Below are 24,815 nucleotides of genomic sequence, written 5' to 3'. Positions count from 1 at the left end.
ACGTTTTAAACTTTAGACATTCATTGTATTTTTATCACCCTTTTCTAACCAGCAAATCAATGCAAAAGTGTAAGATTTCTAGACATATGAAATTTTACTTTATTAACAATTTTAAACTAGTTTATTTATCAATGTTTTATTTAAGTCATGTGAACTAAAAGGCAATTATATTAATTACTATAATTTTAACAGTTTAATGTATGTAAGTATTCACTTGTCTCCTAGTTCATTTGTACAGAATTTGTTGCTGCATTTTCTCTGTTGACAGAGCATACATGATATATAGATGTGTAATGCACATAAATACTTACGTATACAAAGATCTTACATCTTTTATTTTAGAATTTTAGAAATGAATCATTAAAATTTAATAGTATACCTTACCACTTCATTAAAAAATGATGAGTGAATCTAAGTTATATTTTTGACAAATGAAGACTTGAAAGTCACCTGTTTAATGACTCAAGTTCAAAGCTTTTATTTGTCAGGATTGGTAGTCTTGTAAAAGGCTGTGCCCTAAAGTATTGGGTCAAACCATTCCCATAGAAGCTTACTTTTACAATCTTTTTTAACTCTCTACCTTAAAGTTTTTTTTCCCCATGTCTAATGAGTTTGGAGATTAACTATTACATGTTCACATTTTAGCTAGTTTGGGATAACAAACCTTAATGCAACATCGACTTTAATAAACATGATTTTTGTTTGTCGGACCAGTTTACCTGGCTAATCAACAAAGGTGAGAGAAATTTCTACAAATTATTTTTTCCAGTTAATTTTATTTATTAGTGTATGTTTGTATGCGTAATGTTTACTTTCCTCTCTCAGAGTTGCATATGTATATAATACATCTGAATTTTTTTCATCCTTCTTTCATCCCTTCCTCCTCCCTCCATCTATCCCTTAAAAAAATGATTTTTAAGAGGTTATTTGCAGTGTTTCTTTGGTTTTTTTCTCCTGGCACATGTGGCCGATAATGCAGTTTTTTGTGACCAAAGAGATACTGTACTCCTGCTCTGAGCCCAGTATTTTTTGTTCTTTTTCTAGATTGTAAGTATTAGCATATATATAAATATATATTATATACATATATAATGTTTGTTGTTTAATTTGTTCTTTTATAATAGTACATTTGTAGTATATAACAATTACATTCATTGTGGAGAATTGGAACATGTACATAACACATTTCAATTGTTTTTTTCCTTTTCCTCCACTTGCTTATTATTTTGACAGTATCATGTATTAATCAAACAAATTAATGGGTTTCACTGTGACATTTTCATGATTGCATATATTTTTGAGCCCAATATTTTGTCCAAGGCATAATGGTAGTTTTAAAAAGGCAGAACTATTTGATTTGAGGAATTTTTATAAATGTTTACTAATTTTTTAAGATTAATAAACTTGTAATTAACTATTGCATCACTCTAATACATTGTTAGTCAAACCAACTTAATTTTATATTTAAAAATGATTGAAACTTAAGTATTTAGGTTGCCATGTGGCTGCTATAATATGCAAAATTATTAATTTGAAACAATCATTTATTGTGGCTGAAATGCTAGAAGAAAAGCTTTATAATAGACTTTGTCTTGTTTTCCCTTCAATTTGTCTTCCTTAATATAAGTTTTTAAAAAGTCAAAGTATTCAAAACAGGAGAGGGAGAGAGAGAGTGAGCAAGTGAGCTAAAAAGTCTTTACATGTTAACACTATAATTTCTATCTAAACCTTTTTCCTTGCCATTGATTAATAAAACATGAAGCATAACATATCTGGCTGAAGTCCCCAAAGCAGGACCTTTTAAGCATGCTTTCCAATTTTGGGATCCTACTTAATTTTATAATGTCTCAAAACAAAAGACAATTCTATAAATTTGTCAGGGAACATCAAGTGTCTGGGGAAAATGCTAGCTTTGACACATACACCAAACACAGGAGCTTTCTAAACTTGGCAGGTAGCTTTTTCCCTAATCTGTTCAACCTGTGACCAAGGTTTCCCAGGTTACACTAAAATTGCCTTGTGCCTGTAAGATATACTTGTGGTAACCTTGCCTGTCCATGACAAAGTAATGGCCATAAAAGCAACTTTATCTTAAGAAGTTAGAATGTGTAAATGATGATGGCACCCTCACAGCTTTAAACCGGCTGTCCCACAGCCACCATTGGATGTATTTTTATTCTCAGAAGATCTTTCAGAAACAAATTGGAAAAAAAACATGTTGTTGGTATGGCATGCCTATAAATCCAGCTACCCTTGAGACAGAGCCAGGAGGAACGCTAGTCTGAGACTGGCCTGGGCAACTTACTGAGACTTTGCCTAAAAAATTAAACATACCAATGACTTACAATTTAGCTCAGTGGTAGAGCACCCCTATGTTCAATCCTCAGCACTGAAAAATAAAGAATAGATAAAAAGTGAAAGCATTTATAAAGGCAGGTAAATCAATTAAAATGAAAGAAGCCTTCCCCCCCAAAATAGAATAGACATGCAGATAAAACAAAATATTAAACTAAATGTACAGAACCCAGGAAGAATTTACCAGAAGATAAATGAAGTCTTCCGAGAATGTAAATTCTGTGGTAATCTGAGTAATCACAAGAAAAGTGTCCTTATACCAGAAAAGACCAAAGTAGTTTTTAGTCTGTAGCAGACATTCACATTCCTTTATTTAAAGTGGCCTTATCCAAGTCAGATTCCAAACAAAGTCAGTAGGAAGCTTCTATCACAAAAAGGATGCTTCAAGCTGGGTGTCCAGGCACCAGGGGAGAAAGAAAGGCAAGACCTGGGACTAGAGGTCATGAAGAGTTCACTGCTGGTTCTGCACCTGGTCCAAAGAATCACTGATTCCCTTCCAAAGTGATCTGACTGCAGATCCTACTTCTGACACCAGATCCTACTTCTGACACCAAAAGCATCTACATAAATACCAACAGCAAGGAATTCTTCAGAATAATAATAATTATTGAAGAGTAGCAGAGCACTGAACTAAGGATACACATGCCTTTTTAAACAATAAACAAATTCATATAGAGATTGAGGCCAGGAAAGATTTTAAAGGCAAAAACAATGAGGGTTACCTAGGATATTTTGAAATAATAATCCCTGGCTACAATGATTAATAATGAGAGTGACACCGATCAAGTTTGAACAGAAAGTTCCTGAGCAAAGGTCTTCTTTTGTGAGGTTGTGGTGACTTGTGCAAGTTTGTGCTTCCTGAAACATTTAGTGATAATTAGCAGGCAGTTATGCACGAGAAACTTTCCTTCATAACCTCCTGGCTTTGCTTATTTAATTGTGGTTAGGATTAACCAATTCTGTTGTGACTTTATTTTGCCTCTGGTAATTTTCCTAATAGTAATTTGTAGTAAACAGTATTATTATTATTATTATTATCAAAAATTAAATTTTTGTATGAATTTGATATTAATAAACTAAGTAACAAGATCAAGAAATGACTTTGATTACACTACAACTTTGACTATGAATTGAATACTGAAAATCTGCAACATCTGAGGGAATGTAATACGAAAATACCTGTGATTCTATAAAGGATGACATTATGGGTTAATTTAGTTCTACCATAAATTATTAGTTACATTCATTATTGAAGGAAATGCTACATTCATTTAATGCTTACTATTAATAGTGATGCAAGTTTTATTTTCTCTGTCAAGTTCATAGATCTCCTGTAAAAATCTCCTGTGCAAAAGTGTTCAGCAGGCTGTGAATCTGACCGCCTGGAAGATCTCTTGCTCCAACTGAAGGATTATCTTCAGAGATTGAATTTAATCATTCCTGTCCCTCTAAAATTTTGATCAATAAAGGATTTGCTTCCATTTGCCAGATTTTAATTCCATAGAACTAGAAAATTAACATTGGCCTAATAAACCTCTGTCTCTCAAAGACCATTGCTTAAATCTACAAAGCTGCTTTGGAAGTTAGGGCCCATTTTCTAGAACAGTGGTGGATGCCACATGTATGGCAATATTACCCATTAGGAATGATGGGGCTTATTTCCATTGGGCTCTGACTGCCTAGTTAGTTATACTAATAGATTTTAAAGGGAAAAGAAGACAATTTGGTGATCTTTTTGCCATTGAGGGTATTTTTGGAGTTTAGTATTATTCATACTCTCGCAGCTGCTCCTGTTGTTATTTTGTTATTATTAATGTGGAGACTTACATATTTGAAATGTGAGATATTAAAATCTAGATAAGCAGAAGAGGTTAAGTATACATTCATGATATAGTGGAAAAGCCATTTATTCAGATATCAAGAGTCTGAGCTCAAACCCCCTCCTTCTACCACCATGTAGGGGGCTTGTGACAGATTTGTCAACTTCCCTGGGGCAAAGTTTTCTCATAGGTAAAATGAGAGGAAGCATTCACTGGTCTCTCCAGTTCTACCTTTGTATAATTCTTCAATTCATATTTTGTTACCAGGAATACTGAGATGATACTTTCAATACTTCACATCTGCAGCTCCTCTTGTCTTCCTTTGAGCAAACAAACATTTCAAAAACTGATTTTCTTTTAGGATTTGGAGGTAGCTAATTTCTCTCTTAACACTTCCAGGCTTTGGATACTCTCCTCTCAAAATGATGATTTTACTTGTCATGGAGTGCATTGATCTTCTGAAAAAATGATAGCATCGATATCTCTTCTCCACACTATTATAATTAACTTATTTTACCCCACTATTTTTGTCCATATTCTTAGCATTAGCTCACTGCATTCCCTGTGTACTAGCTGGGTTTTGATTTTTGGCTATGACTTGCTAAGAAGAGCACACATGTCAAGATGACTTGTGTGAGGGTGTGCATGTGTTTACATCTACCTTTTAAGTTTGCTTATTGATCCACATGGTAGGATGTGGCAGCGGTTGTGTGGAGATTCTCTAAAATGTCCTGAATCTTATTCTAGGTATGTCTCTTAGTACCCTCTTTCCTAGTCATTTCTAATTACCTAAATATCCAAGTGGGAACACATTTCAGAAGTAGTAACAGATGGGAAAACTAAATCATAGTCCTTGAGAACTCAGTGATGACATTGCTGCCACTCACATTTTCAGCTGAATGAACTATTTTGTCTCCTGTTTCAGCCTATGCATTTCACATCATTTGAGAGACTCTGTGTTTTGAGGAAATGTGAAGCAGTGGGAAACCCTGTCCTCACCAGAGTCTTGTCCAACTTGAGCTCCTCTGTTTGTTCTCTTCCTATCTTATTAATGAAAGCTGTGAGTACATTTCCAGAACTCCTCACCTGACACAGGGATGAGGGATCAGGTGCCAGGTAGGATAATCAATCTAGAGGGATTTTAGCAGTGCATCCTGCCACTGTTCGACAGCATGTCTCCGTCAAGGAGACTGTCTTCCTTAGATCAATAAATCAATCAGTTCTTTTTACATCTTATGAAGCAGTCCTCACGCCCATGTCACTCATGCTGCACCACACACAAATGGAGAAGCAGAGCTGAGGTCGGCCAAACCATCCCCATTCACATTCTATCCCATAATAGCATATCCTTCCCCAAAATCAATTCCCAGCACAGTGGTAATGGATCAAAGTCCAGTTCTTCATTCTTCTGAACTGAAGAATCAATCTGTCTAGTGCCAGATTTTTAGTGTGTTTATTTTAATTTTTTATTAGCACATGTTTGCAGCACATAATGATTATACTCACCTTGGGTAGTTAGTACATGTACATAACACATCTTAATTCACTTTTTTATCCCTTTCCCCTTCCCTCCTTCTTTTCTCCCACTATCTCTTTGTTCCCTTCTCTTTTGATAAAGATATATATTCCTGTTTTACATTATCTTTTATTTATATTTTGAGTTTCTCATACAAGATAAATTGTGTAATATTTAAGCCTGTATGTCTGATTTATTTCACTTAACATTCTGTCTGAAGGTACATCAATTTTCCTACAAATAACTCAAGTTTATCCTCATTTAAAATAAATCACATCTGTAATCCAAAGGATAAAAATTGCATTTATAACTAGAAATGGTCAAAGGAGATAGCAAATGTTTCATTTAACATTGGTAGACTTACTGATATTACCTAAAGGATCTTAAAACTGTTATAGTCTACCAAGCTTGGGAAGGTATTTAGAGACCACACAATGGACCTATGCCATGTATTTGTTTCAGTACACCGAGAAGTGTTCAGCTGTCTGGTTTGATTCAGGATGGAGCAAGGGGTAGAAGTCATCCAGAAAAAGGCCCTGCATCTTATTCAGATGTTGAAACTAAGATATCATTTAAAACAATTGACTCTACTTGACGTGGGAGACTAAAAAGTAATCATTTAAATAATATCTAATTTTCTCATATTGCAGCTGTAGTGTCTGAAACCCATCTATTTAACTGGTTTGTAGAAAGCCACACCAGTGGAAAGTGGGAAAGCTGAGATACCCCCCTAAAGATCCACCTATGTATAGGACATCTCTCTAGAGAGTGGCTTTGGCTGTTCAGGGTTTTCCTAAGCAGGGATGTTTTCCCATTCAGAAGCAGTGCTGCTTACAAACTCTAGCTGTAGGGTAGGGTCTCTTAGAGGGGAGTACTTGGCTGGCACTCATTGTTAATCCACACTCAATCACCCCCATTTCATTGTCAGTAGCAGGAGGTTTGATCTAGTGTGTCGAATGTAGAATGATACAGAAAGGAAGCCTGCTCATCCCCTGTCCACTATTCACAGCTTTATAACACAAGAGCTCTCAGTGGGTGTGGTTAACAGAATTAGCACTATAATCAGAATGTCAAAGTTCAAATCTATCCCTCCTCTTACTAACTAACCTTGCAAAATGACACAAAACTTTCTGAAGCTTGGTATCTTTGTCTGCCAGGGTAAGAGGTACAATCCAAAATTATGGTGGATGTTTAATTTTTTAAAAATATGTAGTACATTAAATAATACATGCCATTATTCCTTCTTAAAATAATCTCCCTAACTTTGAACACACTTATCCCATTGTTCTTGTCACTTTCTGAAACAGTGCTAGAAAATATTCTTTCATAAGTATCTTTAGTTGTGTTGTCTTCACTGCCTTAATATCCTGAATCAGTTCAAAGCATCTAACTTTCATTGTCATTTTGACCTTGCCCAAAAGTCACATGGTGCCATATCAGGAAATAAGGTGAATAATGACACACAGCACTTGACAGCAGCATTTACTGTATTTTTCATCACATTTTGTAAAGAGAAGAAAAAGGACTCCAGAACTGCTTCAGAAAATGGTAAGATGTGTGTGTGTGTGTGTGTGTGTGTGTGTGTGTACTAGTTTACCATGATGAATATATTTGTTATGTATGGCAAGTATGTACTATTAAAAAAATGAGTACCATTTACGATGAAATAAGTATGAGCAAAGTAATGCAAAGTGTTTTGGGGAGTCAATCTAATGACAATGTATTTTTTTATCGTATGTTTTAAAAATGTAAATATTGGCTATATATTTTGACTACTCTTCATATAACAATTGAAAGAACTAGGGTATGTAAAGCCATCCGTAGGGGAATCTGAGTATATTTTGCTATCCTTCCTGTCACCCTGTTTGCTTGTGAGTGCTGCTGCATTCTCAACAGCTTGAACTTGGTGTCATGATGCCAGTTTTGAGCTAACAGTTTAGTATCAGTCTCATTTTCCTTAGGCTCCAAAACTACAAGTTCCAAATTTTTAAAAAATGAAAAAAGAAATGTAAACACCATCTTCTTTTCCATCATTGTCAATTCATGTCATCCTTTCTCTCAAAGAAAGGCAGAGCTTCAGACTTTCACTGGGAGCAGTAAGAATAGCCCATGTTTGGGTGGGCTTTGAGATGGGTTTAATTAGTTGTGCTATGGATACACAGCTCTGTCCTGGTAGCTCTTCTTTATTAGTAGTTACACAACTCTGAAATAGCTGTGGGTATCTCAGCATACAGGGGCCTACAACTCAACTCAGCCTACTTCCTTCAGAAAAGTAAGAAAAAGCTTACATTTAAAAATGTATTTGAAACTAATTTTCTTTGAGTGATTTCCTGATACACTTTATAATAGTTGATAATATCTCATGAAGATGAGAGAGAGAGAACTTGAAGAGGGAAATAGCCATACACCTAGGTCTAAGAATCTGTCCTAGATAAAGGGTTAATTTGTACATTGTACATTTTAAATGGAAAGGAAAAAATGACATCCTTTTTTTTCACAGGAGAATGTAGATCTAGATAAAATCCAAAAGAAAGTTCCACAGATTACTTGGCCAATACTTTGGGGGAAGATAAGGACAAAGTTCCTACTAGGAATAGCCTAAAGGAACTTTCCTTTACATGATACTCTCCAACATTAGGGCCAGAAGGGATTTTGAAATTTATCTTACCCATTCTGTTTCCCTTACTCCTTTCCTAGAAAGGTGAAACTTATGTTACTTATTAGAAGCAAAATTGGAACTGGACTCAACTCCCCTGATTCTTAGCCTAGGGCTCTTTTCATTGTATTGTATTATCTCTCCAAGCAGACTTTTGTCCACATAGCCATTAGGGTTATCCTAACCCATATTGCAGTGACAGCCTGCTGAAACAAGCATCTAAACGGATAATGATAGCTCATTTCATATGGGCCATAAAGTAGCAATAACTGTCTTTAGTTTCTTGGTTGAAGCCAGACCTATAATCTCAAGATAAATAGCTTTGCATGCTTTTACCAATCTCCCGAGCAAACTATTCTCCCTTGTTACTCTGCTCAGGAGCAGCATATGCTTAATTTTCAGAGTAATGAAATGATTTCAAGGAGATAAATACATATGATGTATTTAGTCAATTGTTATTAAGTGGCTCCTTACAATTCTAACGTTGTTACATATCTGCTTGCTTATGTTTTCATTTCTTAATTGTACATCCTCTCTGAAACAGATACATTTGTATCAGGTTCCACTGTATTCCCCCTTGAATACTACAACTGCCAAACAAATTGTTTTCTCAATCATGCAAACACTTTCTTAAAACTACATTATATACACAAGTTTATACGCCCAGTTCCTCTACAGTTGCAAGCAAGGACCTCACAGAAGATACTCAGAATTCTCTGACAAATACCATATTGGTTCCAAGATAAGACACATGTGCATAGAAAATTTTTTGTTACTATATTAAATGGTGGCTCACTTATTTACTTATAGTGTCCTCAGTCATTTTAATGACATACGCCCTGCCAAATTTTTCTCTAGATCATTATTTGGGTTATTTATATTGTTTCTATCTTAATAGAGTCTTAAAAGTAACCTAAACATTCTATTTCTTAATGTATTCACTCTAAGTTTTAAAAAAACTAAGTATCTTTACTTTTTATAAAATATTAAATATGTTTGTATGTTTTGTGGTAGCATCCCATGTAATATAGCTTTTAATGTGTTATAAAAGTAAGTTGTGCTGTAAGAATTCAGTATTATAATAGGTGCAAAAGGCAGAGTTTGTTTTGTTATTGTTGTTGATTTTTTACTTGCTTCAATTAAAAAACAGAGCATGCACAGGATGGGGTATTTTTAAAAGCTAGACCATATTTTCTGCCTCCAAAGAACTTAAAATTGAATGAAAAAAGACAATTTAAACAAAAAATGAAATTGTTTAAAAATATTGCAAGATATTATTACATATAAATAGTGCATGTAAGATATTGTTACATATAATATATTACATATAAATACATGTGTCCTATGGATAATTTTGTTGAGCAATAAATGAGTTAGTAAAATTGAAGTGAAAATATTTAATAGAAGGCTCTGGGCTGAAGGCTGCCAGATGATTAAGGCTGGTATCCAGGAATAAACTGTGTTATGGTTCCCACATGTTCACTGTTTTTCCCTAGAGGGAAATAATACTTCATATGCCTATTAGGAAGAGCTTTGGCCATGTGCTTTTCTCTGGCCAATTAAATAAGTTCCTGTTCTAGGAGGTAAATCTTTAGAATCAGTGTATGCTTATTCTTATTTCCTTTCTTTCTGCCACACAACTGCTAATATTGCAGATGAAGACTACTTGGTGGAACAGAACCACAGCCAACCCATCAAAGGCTGGTTGCAAGGGAGGAAATAAACAATTTTTTAAAGTTGTGGGATATTTTTACTTTGGGGTCATTTATTATTGCAATATAACCTAGTCTATTGTGACCATAACAGGCAGAAGTAGGCATTCAGGGTGGGTGAGAAAATGAGAATTAAGTAATCAGCATGGTGTTCTTTGAGTGAAGTGAAGGGACTATTCTAACTTTATAGAGTGTTCAATAAATTTTAACAAGAGTAAGACTACAGACAGACTAGTTTTGGTCTTGAAATAAAAAAATATCAAGTTGTATGTTTAGTACTATGTATTTTTCTCCTTTACAGTCATATCTCCTAGAATATGGTAACTATTTACTTATCTCTTGTTGAATTTGTAGTATGAATTCAACTGATGCTACGACCTACAATGAAATTTTAGTCTGTAAAGTTCCATGAGGAAAAAATAAAAAATGAGCTCATGACTTTTAATTCTAACCTAAGAAGAAGAGGGAGAACAATCATAAGTTACCAACAATAGAATTTTATAGGTGACTATGCTATAATTCTTATTTGGAAAACTATTTTAAGTATCATAATGTAATTTGAAAATTGATTGAAAAATGTATACTGGCAAAATCTTTCAACTTCTACTAACTGATTTATAATTTTTGAGAAAATAATTCCACATGAGAGTACACTGTAAACTGCAAAGATTTGTTTGTGTTATATAATTTAAGAGTCGTGGAGGATATTAAGAGATAATGCTATTCCAAATCTACTGTCACTTGAAAGACATTCACCATCTGGCCAGTCTGTCATACTTCTCCACCAGGCTGATTGGTTCTCAGCAGCCACCTCTGCTTCTTGAGGGCTGTGGTTGTATCTTCTGGTTATGAGCATGTTGGAAGCACTCAATTCTTCTTCTTTCAGTCTTTTCAGGTCTGGAGCATTTTGAACTTGTAGATGTAAAAATTATGGATAATACTTGTACAGCCCCCATGAGGTCTCTCTTCAGTCCATCATTAAACTGAATAATCTCTGATGCTCTAATTCTGGCCTGCCTAAGTTCTACGCACACATAAAACCAATTTCCTTTATGTCCACAGCAACATTCCTTATTAAGAAGATATTAGATCCAGGGACTCATAATGTTGCACTTAACTCCGCATCTGTTTCACTTCACACTATTCTGTGCTCTCTGTGTCAAAAATGAATTAATTCACTTCACTGACCAACAGTTAAGGTACACTTAACTCCATCAGGAACAAGAAGAAATACCACTTCAGGCCCACACACTTCTTCCCTACAGAGCATAGCATCAAACAGCTGAGCTGGTTTCTGCTAGAATGTGCCTGCCTGCTATTTCTGCTATTGATTCCTTCTTTCCTAAATTACTTTTCTTGTGAAAACAAGGGGGTAGCAAGTGCATTAAGCTCCTCAGAGGAGTATATTCTTTTATTAATATTACATATTTTACAGGTATGGATCTGCATATCTCCATATGGCATGAGGATGGGGAATAGGGAATAGTATAGATTCTATACACTGGCCCTAACCATCACAAAGGAGATACAAGCCACTACTTTCAGTCCGCACCTGGAACATTTGGAGGATGACTCCTGAGTGTCCAAATGGGTCACGTGTCTGAGAATGGGAACCCCGAGGCTGATTGGCTAGGGACTCAGAAGAGGTGCAGAATCTTGGCTTGGAGTCCTCTTTAGAGACATGAGATATTGTGTCAGTGTGTGCTCTTTCAGATTTCTGGCAGCTTGCCATTTAATAGCAACATCTAGGATTTTTTGCTTTTCTTTGTGCCGACGCATTCAGATAATCAAATCAGCACTCATGATATTCAGGGAAATGCATCCGGCCTCCAAATGGCTCTCCAGAGGCAGTGCACGACCAACAAAGCATATAGTAGGGTGACATACTGAACTGCAGGGGTGTTACCTCCCCCCCTCCTCTGTATGTTCTTCTCCCATCTCTGTCCCAGCAAGTAAAATATTAGCACCACATCAAAAAAAAAAAAATGAGGAACTATGGTGAGAGTAAGAAAAAGAATAAAGAGAAATATACTTCCAACTTGTTTGATCTCTCTTTGTACTGAAGTGATGTATTTATTATTTTATATGGAAATTCCATTATATGGTGTCTAGTATAAAGGAGAATCAAAACGACCTTCTCTAGCAGCTTTAGGAGACTTAGAATCAGAGAAAGCCATGTTTCAAGACCAGTTTTACCATTCAAAAGCACTGTAACCTTAGGTGAATTTCTGCTTTTGATCACTGAATTATAAAAATCTTATTTTCACCGTGCAATTAAAAACTCATGTGAAAGTCATTGGTGAGTATTGTACAAGTACAGTTCACAAGGTTGAGCTATGAGTACATATGGTGAGGGTACAGCCTACAGTACAAAGTATCCTTTTGCACTGAGAGAAAAATATACCAGCTGTACCACAAACAGCGTGGATTGCTGAGATAGTCATGTGAGTTGATACAGAGGTGTCTTTCTGGCCAGAAAACATTGACTTTCTTCCTTTCTTTTCCTTTACTTTTTTCTAATTTCAATCACAGCCTTTTCTCTTTCCTCAAAGCCAGTTTGTTTAATCAACACTTACCTTTCATTCACACTAAACAAAGCACAAGAGAGTTCAGAATATAATATTTTCAAACAAGCTATCTTGCCTTTTTATATTAAAAAAAACTTCCTCCTTTAAAGGGGACAATAATGACTTACTTTAATTTCATATTATCATAGAGTATAATTCTGACAACCCAAAATAGAGCTAAAACCATGCTGGTAAGTACATAAAAGATAGGTTTTTATTGAGATCGTGACAAGTGAGTGGGCTGAGAAGGGAGATGACAGTGAAAGAACTTTGAAGAAAATCTCATTTTTAAGAACTATTTTCTCCTCTAAGAAGTAGAAACTATAATATATAACATGAATATTTAAAAATTATCTAGTGAGAATTTCACAGTATTTCTGCATGAGTGAGAAGCAGGGTAACAGAAAAGTGATTTTCAAAGTTTGATTCCCCAGGCCACACTGTGAGCATCCCCTGACCACAGAGCCCGGCCCAGATCTCCTGAATCAAATTTCAATTTGTTTGAATAAGCTCTGCATGTGTTTCTAATGCAACCAAAACCACTGAGCTAGAGAAATGTGATTTGGGCCTGACCTAACTCCATTAAATCATTTCTAGGGTCTCTTTGCCTGAAGAAAATGAGACATTTGCACTCAAGTTGTTGTTATCTTAGTACTCAAAGATTCTCTTTAATATGTGGATAGTAAATGGCTGGTTCATGAGCAGTGAAGAAATTCTTCTGGACTGTGGAACATCTCTTTAAATCTACAGCTCCACTCCTTGAAAGTGTCTGGACTTCCACAAGTTATTACAGGAATCCATGCCATGGATTAGATCTTGTATGTGCTCGCAAAGCAGCCTTGAGTCGCTCTCAGCACCTGTACTTCTGACTCCCCTAGATGGCTCCCAAATAAAAACGGGTTCGATTTTCAGTGGTTAGGGACATCTTCTTTATTTACAAGGAAGAACATACCTCTACGCTTTTAGCCACCAGGAGGGCTAGAGAAAGGAGATCAACAGGACTTGCTGCACAGGTGGTCATCACTGTGCATCAAAAATCTTTTCTAGTTTCTCTAGCGAACTTCCATCAATGGCCCCTGGAGATTTGGTACCAACTAGAGAGCTATAATCTTTTCTGAAGTTTAGGAGAAGTATATGTCCTTCTGAATCAGTGCTCTAGTTCTTGGACTTTCACCTCTCTTTAGGAGAAAAAGAATATTTTTAGGGAGTCGTTCTGAGTTGGTGTTAAGGGAGGAAAGAGGAGTGATGGGGAGACTGCTTGGTTGTGGCTTCACTCATGGTTTGGCTAGAGGGAGAGAAACAGAAGGAAAGAAAGGAAAGATGAGCCAGAAGACTGCATGGGTAAAGATGGGCTAAAATTCACAGGATAGAGACTGATTTGAGGTTAAAAGGAGTCCTGATGAAAGATTTCAGGTGACCTCACATTTGCCACATTTGTGTTTTCATATCACCATATTACTGATCACTTTAACATTTGTAGAACACAACTGAATAGTTTAAGTGAAATAAGGGCAGATTTTTTTTTCTTTTCCTTTAGTCATAAGGTCTCTGACTTAACTCTTTAATCACCATATACAAGTTTGATTTTATGTAGAATTAGAGGTACATTGTCTAAAGGAGAATATATGCACCTTGGGTTTGTATCACTTGTCAAGTAGATTATAAAAGCGATGATCATTAGAATATGATGATCATTAACTAGCACCTATATTTTGAGTTGCAACTATGTGACAGGTCTTGTGTCAACAGCCCTGTGAAGTAAGTAATGTTTATTACTTCAATGTACAGATAAAGAAATTGAGGATTAAGCTACTGGTTAGTGTCACATAACAACATCTTCACCCCATGCGTGGGCATGCCCCAGTTCCTGGGTAGAAATTGGCACAGCCAGGTTTCAAACACAAGGATGGCTCCACAGTAGGAGGTTTTGCTGGTAAAATGAGTTGCCTCCTTTGAAGAAGAGGTACTTCCTGAATTAAAATGCAGTGTCTTACACTCACTTTTATTGTTATTGTTCTACAATAGAACATGGGAATAAAAGGGCACATAACAAGCGCGTGGGTTTCAGCTGAATGAATTAAGTAAAGGCATAGCAGTGCCATTAAGTAACATTTTTAGAAACTTTATTTCAATGAAAGAGCCCCTTAATTGAGGCAAATTCAAATCAGCATAGTCATTGTGATACAGTGGTTTCACTATATTAGTCTCTTACATGTAATTAGTGTTTTTAGGACTTGGCCTATCTTTTGCAAAACAGACATTATTCAAAGCATCTGATCCCACATCAAAAACATTTATAGCTTCCACAATCTTGGCTTTCCCCCCTACAGTTCATCTTAACTACCATGGTGCTAGAGCAATCACTCTGAACATACAATTTAACCAACTTGATTTTGCAAATGCTGAGCATTTATTCTACTGTGTGACTTCCTAGTTTGCATATATTCAGAGATAGCATACATTTTCTCTGCTACAAAAAAAATAAACTCTACTAAAAGTCAGTTACCCTTTAAACTAAGTTTGATTTTCCCCAGGTCTCCAGAGTCTATCCTTAATCCAATGAAGAAATTTTCTCTATGTATATTAAAGACATATGTAAAGTTCTATCCTCTTTATCCCTAAAAATCATCCACATTCCAAGGAGGCACATGTATCTATCTTCTAATTTAGATAGCGTTTTGGACATCATTCCAATCTTATTTTTTCCATGATTTTTGGAAAATATCATCTAAATTGGGATCATACCACTTACAGTAATTTCTATCACTTGTTTCATTACTTTAGCATCAATATCCTTTCTCACCTGACATGTTGTTTCTATATAGAATCTTATAATAGAGGTTCCAGAGCCTTACTCTATTATATGTGAAACACTTTAAAAACACCCAAGTATGGGGCCGAGGATTTAGCTCAGTGGTTCTAGCGCCTGCCTCACAAGCGCAAGGACCCGAGTTCTATCCCCAGTACCAAAAAAACCCAAGTTTCTCTTGAATAGATCTAGGATGGGATCTAAGATTATTGCTATATTTTAGATCTAAAATGCCCCCCAAAAGTCTCATGAGTTGGGAAGGTGATTGGTGAAAGGGTCGCCAAATAAGGGGGGCACACACGGACATTCAAGCAAGCTTTATTGGGATGGCAGTCTGCAGCCTGCCGGGCTGAGTCACAGAATGGAGAGCAGCAACCGTATGGGCTGAGCTGGAAGCTTATATAGGGATCTTGCAGGTTTGAGAGCACTAGTCCATTGGTGGGGGTGGGGGATTGGGGCTGGGGTATGTAGCAACAGGTTTCGGTCGGGGGGATGGAGTCACCGCTTTCGAGAAGCCCCTATCTTACTGGAACCTCTGACCAAGAAACCAGTGGGGCAGAAAGACCTTAACTAGGCAGAGAGTCACTAACAAGGGGAGGTCATGCCTTAGTTATGCGGAAGTTCCCTGTTCCCTGTGGCCGGACTGGGGCAGGGGGAAAGAGGGCTTGCCCTGTGGGGGCTCTGAAATACCTAACATCTGGCCCACTGGGGCGTCACACTCACCAGTGGGTTCATCCATTGGTGAAACCAATAGCTGAATGTGTTATAGGAGGTGGGGCGTGGGGATAGGTGTGTCTCTGGGGTGTGACCAGGAAGGGCAGCACCTCCCTTCTCTTTCTGCTTCCTGGCTTGCAGTAGATGACCAGCTTTCTTCCACCAGGTTCTTCTGCTATGTTGTTTCTGCCTTGAAGCCAGACAACTATAGACTGAACCTCTGAGACCATGAGCCAAAATCAACCTGTTTCCTTTAAGTTTCAGGTGTCCAGTATTTTGTCACAGTAACAGAAGAGTTTACAATTATATGTTTCTAACAAGTCCCTGAAAATGCCAGGTTTGCTTGTGCACCTACCACACTTTGAGTGTCAGGATACCACACCATGTCCTTGACATGGTAAACACAATCTACCTCATGGATACTGGGTGCTCTACAAATGTTTATTCATTGAGCAACTGCAAAAGTTTTCATCTGAAACTATGGGTAGATGTGAACTAGGATTGTGAGATCATATTAATAATCAATGGAAAAGAGCTCCAGGATTTTCACTCATTAAAATAAATTTGGTCCCATTTTTCAGAACATGGCAGTGTTATACTGTTTTGGAACATGGCCAAAGAAACCTGATGTTTCCTCTCTTCTCCTAAAGGTATATTTCAGATACCTAAAAGCACACCTTTGGTTAAAGCTTGAGGAAAAAAAAAAAAACTAAACAACTTTCTATTGTAAAATCAATCAAATTAGGATAGATGGAAAAAAATTTTTTCCACTTCTGTAAGAATACTTTTTTATTTCATTGTTTCCTGCTACTCTGCCACCTATCTGTTCTCTGGGACACTTTTCTCCTAAGTGGTTATTTTATAAAGGAATTTTTAAAGGCATTTTCTCCCTCATCATTCTCACTTTTAGTTTCTATGAAACATCATTCCGTAAACCCTATCATGAGTTGTGTTTGATGTACTATTCAAATCCAGTACACGTGCAGGTGACTAACAGGGTGACAGGCCATCTTTATACCTTTTCATCCCTCAAAGCAATTGGGCTACTCCAGATCACTATTTCATGACATGTGCCACATTCACTTGTATTAAAATGTCAATAGGAGACAGGGATTTAGCTCAGTTGTTTTGCCGCCTGCTGCACAAGCACAAGGACCCACGTTCGATCCCAGGTACCAAAAAAATAAAAGTCAATATTTCTTTAAAGACTGTTTTTGCTTAAATATATTTTAATGTTTTATTATTACTACAAATAAAAAACAACGCATGCCATAAATAAAAGGAAAATATTAGAAATAATAAATTCAATGAGAACAAACATTACCTATTTTTAGCTGGATAACACTTCTTTCAGAAAACTCAAAGCTGGAGGGTTGTTTTGTTTGTTAAAATGGAAAACTGTCAAGTAGAAGTGTTTTTAAATTCATGAGGTACCAAGGGAGACTCTGTCATTGCCTTGATGAAAGGGTTAGGTGAGAATTGTGGTGCACTGCGTAATTTAAAGATGTGGGGCTGTGGTGTCATCTCAGCCCTGGTCATCATCCCATCTCACACTTGTTGCACTTTTGGAATTGTGCTTCTGTACTGAAGACACTGGGCAATCTGTGGGAAATACTGATTTCACAAGAAAAGCAATAAAAATGTTCTTACACTTGAAGTTAACTTTTCAAATAAAGAAATTCTTGTAGACTTTTACTTTGTCTTGTAGACAACCACAGACATGGTCTGGGTGTATTCTCTCTCTCTAGTTTTCTGTCCTCAGTTTTACAAGTAGCATGATGAAACATTAGTATACAGCACAATCGATAATAGAGATGCTTACTAGGAAAGACTGATGTAGCAAAACATCTTCTTTTGGAACCCCAGGAGAAGCCAGGCTGGTAGCCTACCTAGTCCAATAAGGTAATGTGTTCAAATACATTCTATAAAAGGATGCAGGGTATAAGCTGAAAATAAGACAATGTTAGTACTGCAGCAAAGATAACCTACCTCAAATACTTTTGAAGGTATAATTCTGTCAGTGTAGATAAAGCAGAAGGGAAAGAAGGTAAATGTCTTCTGAAATAAGTTTTGTTTTGACCTGGAACTTATAAACTGATATCTTCCCAAAGAAAGGGCAGAACAGTAAAGAGAATAGATAAGGTCCTAGGCTTCCTGCCTACCTCTTCCTGATGAAATCACCTTGATTCCATTATTGCCTAGTGGATAAGTATCCAAGGTCCAGCTTCTGTGTTATAGATCTTTGTGTACATGCCTTGATTAGTGATTAAAATACCCAAGATTCAACTTTATTTTTCAGTCTTGACCAACTACTGAAGGACGACTTATTTAATGAGTCAGACTTCTTTCCTTTCCCTTTTCTTTTCTTCCTTCTTTTCTCCCCCTTGCAGCATAGCCAGACAGGTTTTGAAGTACTAATGATGATTAGTTCATTTAAGCCAGTGCAGACCAACAATGGGTTTGAAATGTTAATCAGATGAAGAGCTTATTGCTAAACAGCCCACAGAATAGCAAATGAACCAGGAAAGGAAAGCAAGGAGAAAAAGAGGCTGAGTGGAGATTTGACACAAGCATTTTCAGCTGCTGGGCCTCTTTGATGTGTGAGTGGGACAGATGCACTGCTCTTCTCCTGAGAGAACCCTCTTTGTGCACAATAGCATGTTGATTAATATCACTTCACTCTTCCCCTCGAGAGGACCAAGCTTGGCTCTTACTCCCTCTCTCTGTGGGCATCATGGGAGCCTCTCCTTCCTGCTGGTAGGGAACTGACATTTCATTTCACTCCTCTTTTTCTAAATCTCAACTCTCAAAAACCCATCTTCCTCCCAACACCATGGCCCAAACGGAGTGACCCAGGATGGGGTCACTTATATCATCCTCACATATAAAAAGTATATTAGATTAAACCACAATGCCAACCAGACGCAGGGGAACACCAATTTAGCAACCTATGGAAGTAAGGAGAAACCAGTTCAGTAAAGGCAATTTTTCCCTCCTTGAATGTTGCTGCTGTGCTCCAGGGTAGAGTTTCCCAGTAGAACTCTGTAATGATGGAAATATCACACATATGTGCTTACCAATGCTAGCTGCACTATCCACATGTGCTAGTGAATATTTAAAATTTGGCTAGTGTAACAGAAGAAATCCAATTTTCATGCTATTGAACTTTAATTAATTTGAATATAAATAGCCTTATGAAACTAAGGGTAATCCTGTTACAGAATGTACCCCTCACGAATCTAAATTAACCTTGACCCTCAAAGTTTGGCCTGCAGATTAGAATCATGACATCACTTGGGACTCTATTAGCAATTCTGCATTTAGGAGTATTCCCCTCCTGTGACCTATGAGCACACTAAATGTTGAGAAGCATTGCACTGAAGCGTGTGTTGAAAGCTAGACATACTACCTGAGACAGTTTTCACCAAACAGCACAAGAATGATTCTAAGATGTCTGGTTATCTACCTCTTATTTAAAGAAAATAGTTTCTCTAACATATGATGGAGACAACTTGATTTCTAGGCTCATAAGAACCTCAGATGGTAACTTGGGCCTATAAGGAAGCAATAGTGTTGGCTCTCTCAAGAAAATAGAAATCTATTAAGGAAAGTATTAGGGATATGTTAGGCAGACCTCAAAACCACATCAATTAAGTTATAAGTATGCAGTCTTTTACCACATACAAAGCACTTTCATACATAAATGTTATGTTACATTAGTATTATTTTTATCCTGTTTGATATGTGAAGAAATGGTCTAGGGGATTTATCAATGAACAAAGTTGTTGACCTTACTTATACAAGTTGGGAGTGCACCTCGATCATAAATCTGGCTTCTTGAGTCTTTCTACTTTATTGCAACATGATAGAAGTGCACCTGTTTTTGAGAATCTCGTGGTGAAAAAATTTAGGAACTAGTATTTTGAAGAATTTTAAGCTTTCATGTAAGCCACAAAAATGAAATAAATATTATAGGTCTTGTTTTTTTCACTCAAGATAAAGTATCTCCTATGTTATAGCTACTTTAGATATTTGAATTTTGTATCTTATTTAACTGTGACCAATTTCATGTCACTCTTTTTCTCCTCTTATGACGACTTGAATATTTTGATTCTTTTAAACAATACTGAAAACTATTTTAAAAACCAATCAGACCTTATTCAACAAGTACTTCAAGTATTTCCAACTCGGAAAATCTCAGACTACAACTCTAGCTTATGAAGTTATGTAAGGTCAGGTTGGGCACATTGAATTTGAGGAAAATGGGAGCTAGCTAAGTTTCTTAAGTGCAGAGGAGGAAATTTATGAGTATACATGGAAGAAGTGCCTACTCCAAATTAATGAGCTTCCAGAAGTTGATACCTCAAGAGATAGTGTAGGTTAGAATTGTACTAACAGTGAAATGTGTTGATAAAAACTCATGGATGACCAGTCAGGATTGGAGTATTAAATAAATCTGGCAACATTTGGATATGTGCCTCACATTCAAATGCTGATGTGACAGAGAGAGAATTATTTTCTACAAATCATCCGGAATTGCTTCTGTAAATTTTAAATTCTGGCTAGATATTCTATGCATCTGACTTCATGAAACTTCTTGTAGTTGCAGTATAGATTCTAATGCAAATTAAATATAACATTATTATGTGCCAGAGAGCTATATCTATTAAGCTTCCAAGGTAGTTATGATCATGATTTCTGCAATCAACATTCAGATTGGCAAACACAGACTCCTAAGTATATTTGTATACCCTTGTATTTCCACATCAGATGAGGATAGGCATTTGGAAATTGATCAGAATTACTTCATCACTATGTCTAGTTCCTTCCATGTCTCTTACTGACCTTGCTCTATCTCCATATACCTCTTTGATTAATTTATCACTCTGACATTTGTAGAGGTTCCCTTAACCCAGTACAGAGAGGGTATTACCTACCAACACAGCAGGATTTCCACAAAGCAGAATGACGCCTTAATTACAGATTTAATGAGGAGAAAGCCTGATCTTTATTTCTTGCTGATTTCCCAGCTGTAGGATGATGTCTGGTTATTTCCAATATGCTGATGGTTTACTGTCCATCTGCTGCTGTCAATCCCACCACTTGTGTTGGGCAGGTTTCTGTGAGGGGTCCTCTTCCTCTTTGGCATTCTGGCTCTGAGAAAATGAAAATCTCAAGCTCGAGGATCCTCTCTGATTCTGTTAGAGAAAAAGATCCTGAGAGAGATGGCACTAGCTTCCCTGAATAATTGAGGTTAAAAATGATATATCTCTCAGATTTCCTAAAGGAACACAATGTATATATCACTCATAGCTCTTACAGAGTGTCAAATGGGATTACACTTCACTTTTCATTATCTCTCTTTTCATCTGATTGTAAATTTTGGAAAGAATGTCCAGGGAATGGAAATTAGCATTCTTCTTCTTTCTCTAGAATATAAAATTTTCAACCAAGCGTTTATATTTTAAAGTTTGAAACTAGATTTTAAAAAACAATATATCCATACAACTTGTTCATTTAGTTAACCTCCCTATGCCTCAGTTTTATCATCTGTAAAATGACAAATGAAACTAATGATATCTGCCTCCTAAGACTAGTGGGAGTCTCATAAGAAATACATGTGAGGCATTTAGCACATTTCCTATTGCACAGCAAATCTGCAGTGAATTTTATTGATCATTTTAAAGAGTATTACTCCTCTGATAGTAGAATGTTTATTCACATTTTTGTTTTCATTTTTGGTGATACAGGATTGCAGTATGTAATGCTGACATTCTTAGCGTGGAGTTGGTTCACGTACACAACAAATGTTAATTCCTTTTCATCCCCTTTCACTCCCCTCTCCTACCTTTTTCTCCATCTCTTGACCCCCTTTCCATGTGCGAAAGATCTGTCTACCTACCTCTTATTGTCTATCTTTTACCTTACTCCTTATTTATAATTTGGGCTTCTCATATAATAGAAACCGTGTAATATTTACATATCATACATTTTATGGCTAAGTTTCACTTGGCCAAGTTTTGTATATAAAAATCCCTTAAGTGGATGGAAAGAAAGGAGACTTACCAAATTCAGTTGGCTTTTATAAAGACACCCTGAAGACCTTAGGACACCCACTTCTCACTGAGAGAGAAACCCTTAAGGAACAAAAGCAGAGGCTGTTGTCCCAGGCCACGTGAAAAGGCACAGTGACCTTGAAAACAACAAATGACATTTCCTTGAGACAGTCACCCTACACTAGTTGTGTTAGGTTACTAAATACATACACAAAGAAATTAAAGTGAAATAAAATCCAATATTGATTAAGGTTATAATTTCAAACCAAAAAGATTTTAAATGGATGCTTTGGGAAGCCAATATATTCTGATGTTCTTGGGCTTAATGTGGTGATAAATATTGAATCGCCAAGTCTTGTTTCTTATTTAATATGCAAGGTTTTCAAATGCTACACATCTAAATTACCATTCTTGATAGTCTAAACACTTGAGGTCAAAACTAGTGTTATCTTTGTATCTCAGTCTTATTGAACACACACACACACTCACACACACACATACACCATAGAACACTGCATACCACACACACTAGTTTCTGAATATTTTTTGAATATCAGAGTAATCTTTTGCAATTATGAATATGTTCATCACTTTCACTGAATCACCCTCTTCCTTTCCTTATATTCTTCCATTCAGTAAATCTTTACCCAACACCTACCACATGATACAGTTGTTTTGCTGGGGTTTTTTTAATTAAAGTACTATTGGAATCCATCATACTTTCTCTCCTACCTTTAGTCTTTACCATTTTTGCAGTTGCCACTTTTTACCTTCCTAGCTTCAACATCTCTGTCTGAGCTTGCAGTTTATAGCACTGCTAAGAATGGGTCCACCTGCTTTCTTATTTCCACATTCATTCTCTTTTCTCACTACCAGTTGGGTCTTCTCTTTCCACTAAGAATTCCAGAACTACCCCCCACTGACCACTCTGTCTTCTTCTGTTAGGCTCACATCTTCAGTGGGGTCTTTCCTGGATTGATAATGTACCTCCCATGGGCCCAGGTACTTTGTACTTCTCTTTTTACACAGCCTAATGCACTGTAGGCACCCAACTAATGTTAACAGCAATAAGAACAAAGCCACCCAGGGAGACAAAAATGCACCTCTTCACTTTTGGTGCGGTTCATCTTTTTCTACTTCATTTGATCAAATAATTTTACTCTTCAGGTTCACATTATTTGTATAAAATTTATTTGGTTATTGAGGCTTAGTGCATTATGGTATTATTAGCATTTACAAAGCTGAAAAAGAAGTATCAGTTAGAACCAATTGTTATTTAATTATAAATAGAAGGAATTTCATTCTTGAAACATTAAAAAAGATTTTTAATTATGATTTGGTTTATATTTAATATACCCTATTTTCAAATTGCTACACATCTGAGCTATTTATGCACTAAATACTTTACATAAAGTAGTTTATTTCATCTATTCCTAACAGTAACTTCATAAAGTAGATAACATTAATCTGACTTTTAAAAGAACAAAATCAAAGCTCAGGGAAGGAATCAGTGTAAAGCAAACATTTCCCCCAGGATAAGCTCTGCTGGCTTCAGTGCTCACTACCGAGGTTTTCAAAGTCTGGTGTTGAGGTCTTCCTTGTAATTTTTTATGATATTCAAATTCTCAGAACCATATTTTTATTCAAAAAGACTAGAGTAAGTCTCATTTCTTGACTTGTGAACCTCTATTTTTGATTTTGATTTTGAGTTTGTCTTTGGAGTTAAAAAGTAAAGAATTTTACTATAAAATAATTTGAGACTGTTTAGCCTCTCACCGAAAAATTTCTTTAATGGATAAGGTTAAATGTGACCTCCAAAATACTGTTGTATGGAGAAGAATGTGTGTAGTTGCCATTTTCACAGCCTAGCAAGGACAATGTATCTGCCTGCAGCTATCTCAATTCTGCCCTGCTTTAAAAGACCATTATAAAAATATACTGTGTTATCTCTACTAATAACTTAGGGTAATGTACATCAAACACAAAGGGCACAGAATGGCCCAGTGGTATCATATGATAATATCAGCTATGGACTTAGGTCAGTCACAAGTCACTAATATAATATCAGGGTTATTGCATAAGAGAGGAAGAGACCGCCAAAAAGAAGTGAGAAGTTGTAAGCCCATCCTGGAAGAGGGATTTTTCCCTAACAGAAAGAGAGACTAAAAAAGTAATTACATGGAAGGCTAATGATGAATGACTGGAGCAAAGGACAAGGAAGACAGAATAGAATTTGGTGTTTAATCTGTGCTTCCCAAACTCCAAACTCAGTGCCTGCCTCATATTAAAGGCTCAATATTTTCTAGTTACATTAAATAAAGGAATGAATCATGGGAAATTTTAAAGGAAAGCAGAAAAGACTGGGCAACAGAAAATAGAAGAAAGAATCATAGAGAGTTGGTAGTCATGGAGTACAAGAAAGGTCCTGAGTGGACAGGAAGAAGCAGAAGAGAAGTCCTGGGAGGAATGTTTCTTTTTCGATTTGCTGCGGACAGGAGGTATTTCCACTCTGTGGCAGCATTTCATAACAGTGTTTTGCATATGAAAATCTAGTTAAGCTAACGAGGTCCTTAATTTGGGCTTTTATTATCCTTTAATTCCTTGCTTAAA

The 24,815-nt window shown here is 36.3% G+C and overlaps 1 protein-coding gene and 1 pseudogene across 2 annotated transcripts in view; both read left to right on the top strand.

Moving 5' to 3' along the window:
- The window catches only part of Lsamp (limbic system associated membrane protein), a 2,156,433-nt gene that overhangs the window by 364,873 nt on the left and 1,766,745 nt on the right, over positions 1–24,815 (top strand). The gene's annotated exons all lie outside the window — the stretch shown is intronic.
- The window catches only part of LOC147830465 (dnaJ homolog subfamily C member 14 pseudogene), a 190,292-nt pseudogene that overhangs the window by 2,823 nt on the left and 162,654 nt on the right, over positions 1–24,815 (top strand). Inside the window, exon 2 of the transcript XR_015452873.1 lies at positions 646–24,815. This exon is cut by the window's right edge and continues 162,654 nt beyond it. The product of XR_015452873.1 is annotated as a dnaJ homolog subfamily C member 14 pseudogene (transcript). The remainder of the gene's footprint in view (positions 1–645) is intronic.

The sequence above is a fragment of the Heterocephalus glaber genome, unplaced genomic scaffold, assembly GCF_053883595.1.
Source record: "Heterocephalus glaber isolate CG9 unplaced genomic scaffold, H.glaber_assembly_v1.0 deba00000122, whole genome shotgun sequence".
NCBI lineage: Eukaryota > Metazoa > Chordata > Mammalia > Rodentia > Bathyergidae > Heterocephalus > Heterocephalus glaber.
Note: the sequence above shows the minus strand (reverse complement) of the source record. Positions and strands in the feature narration are given on the sequence as shown.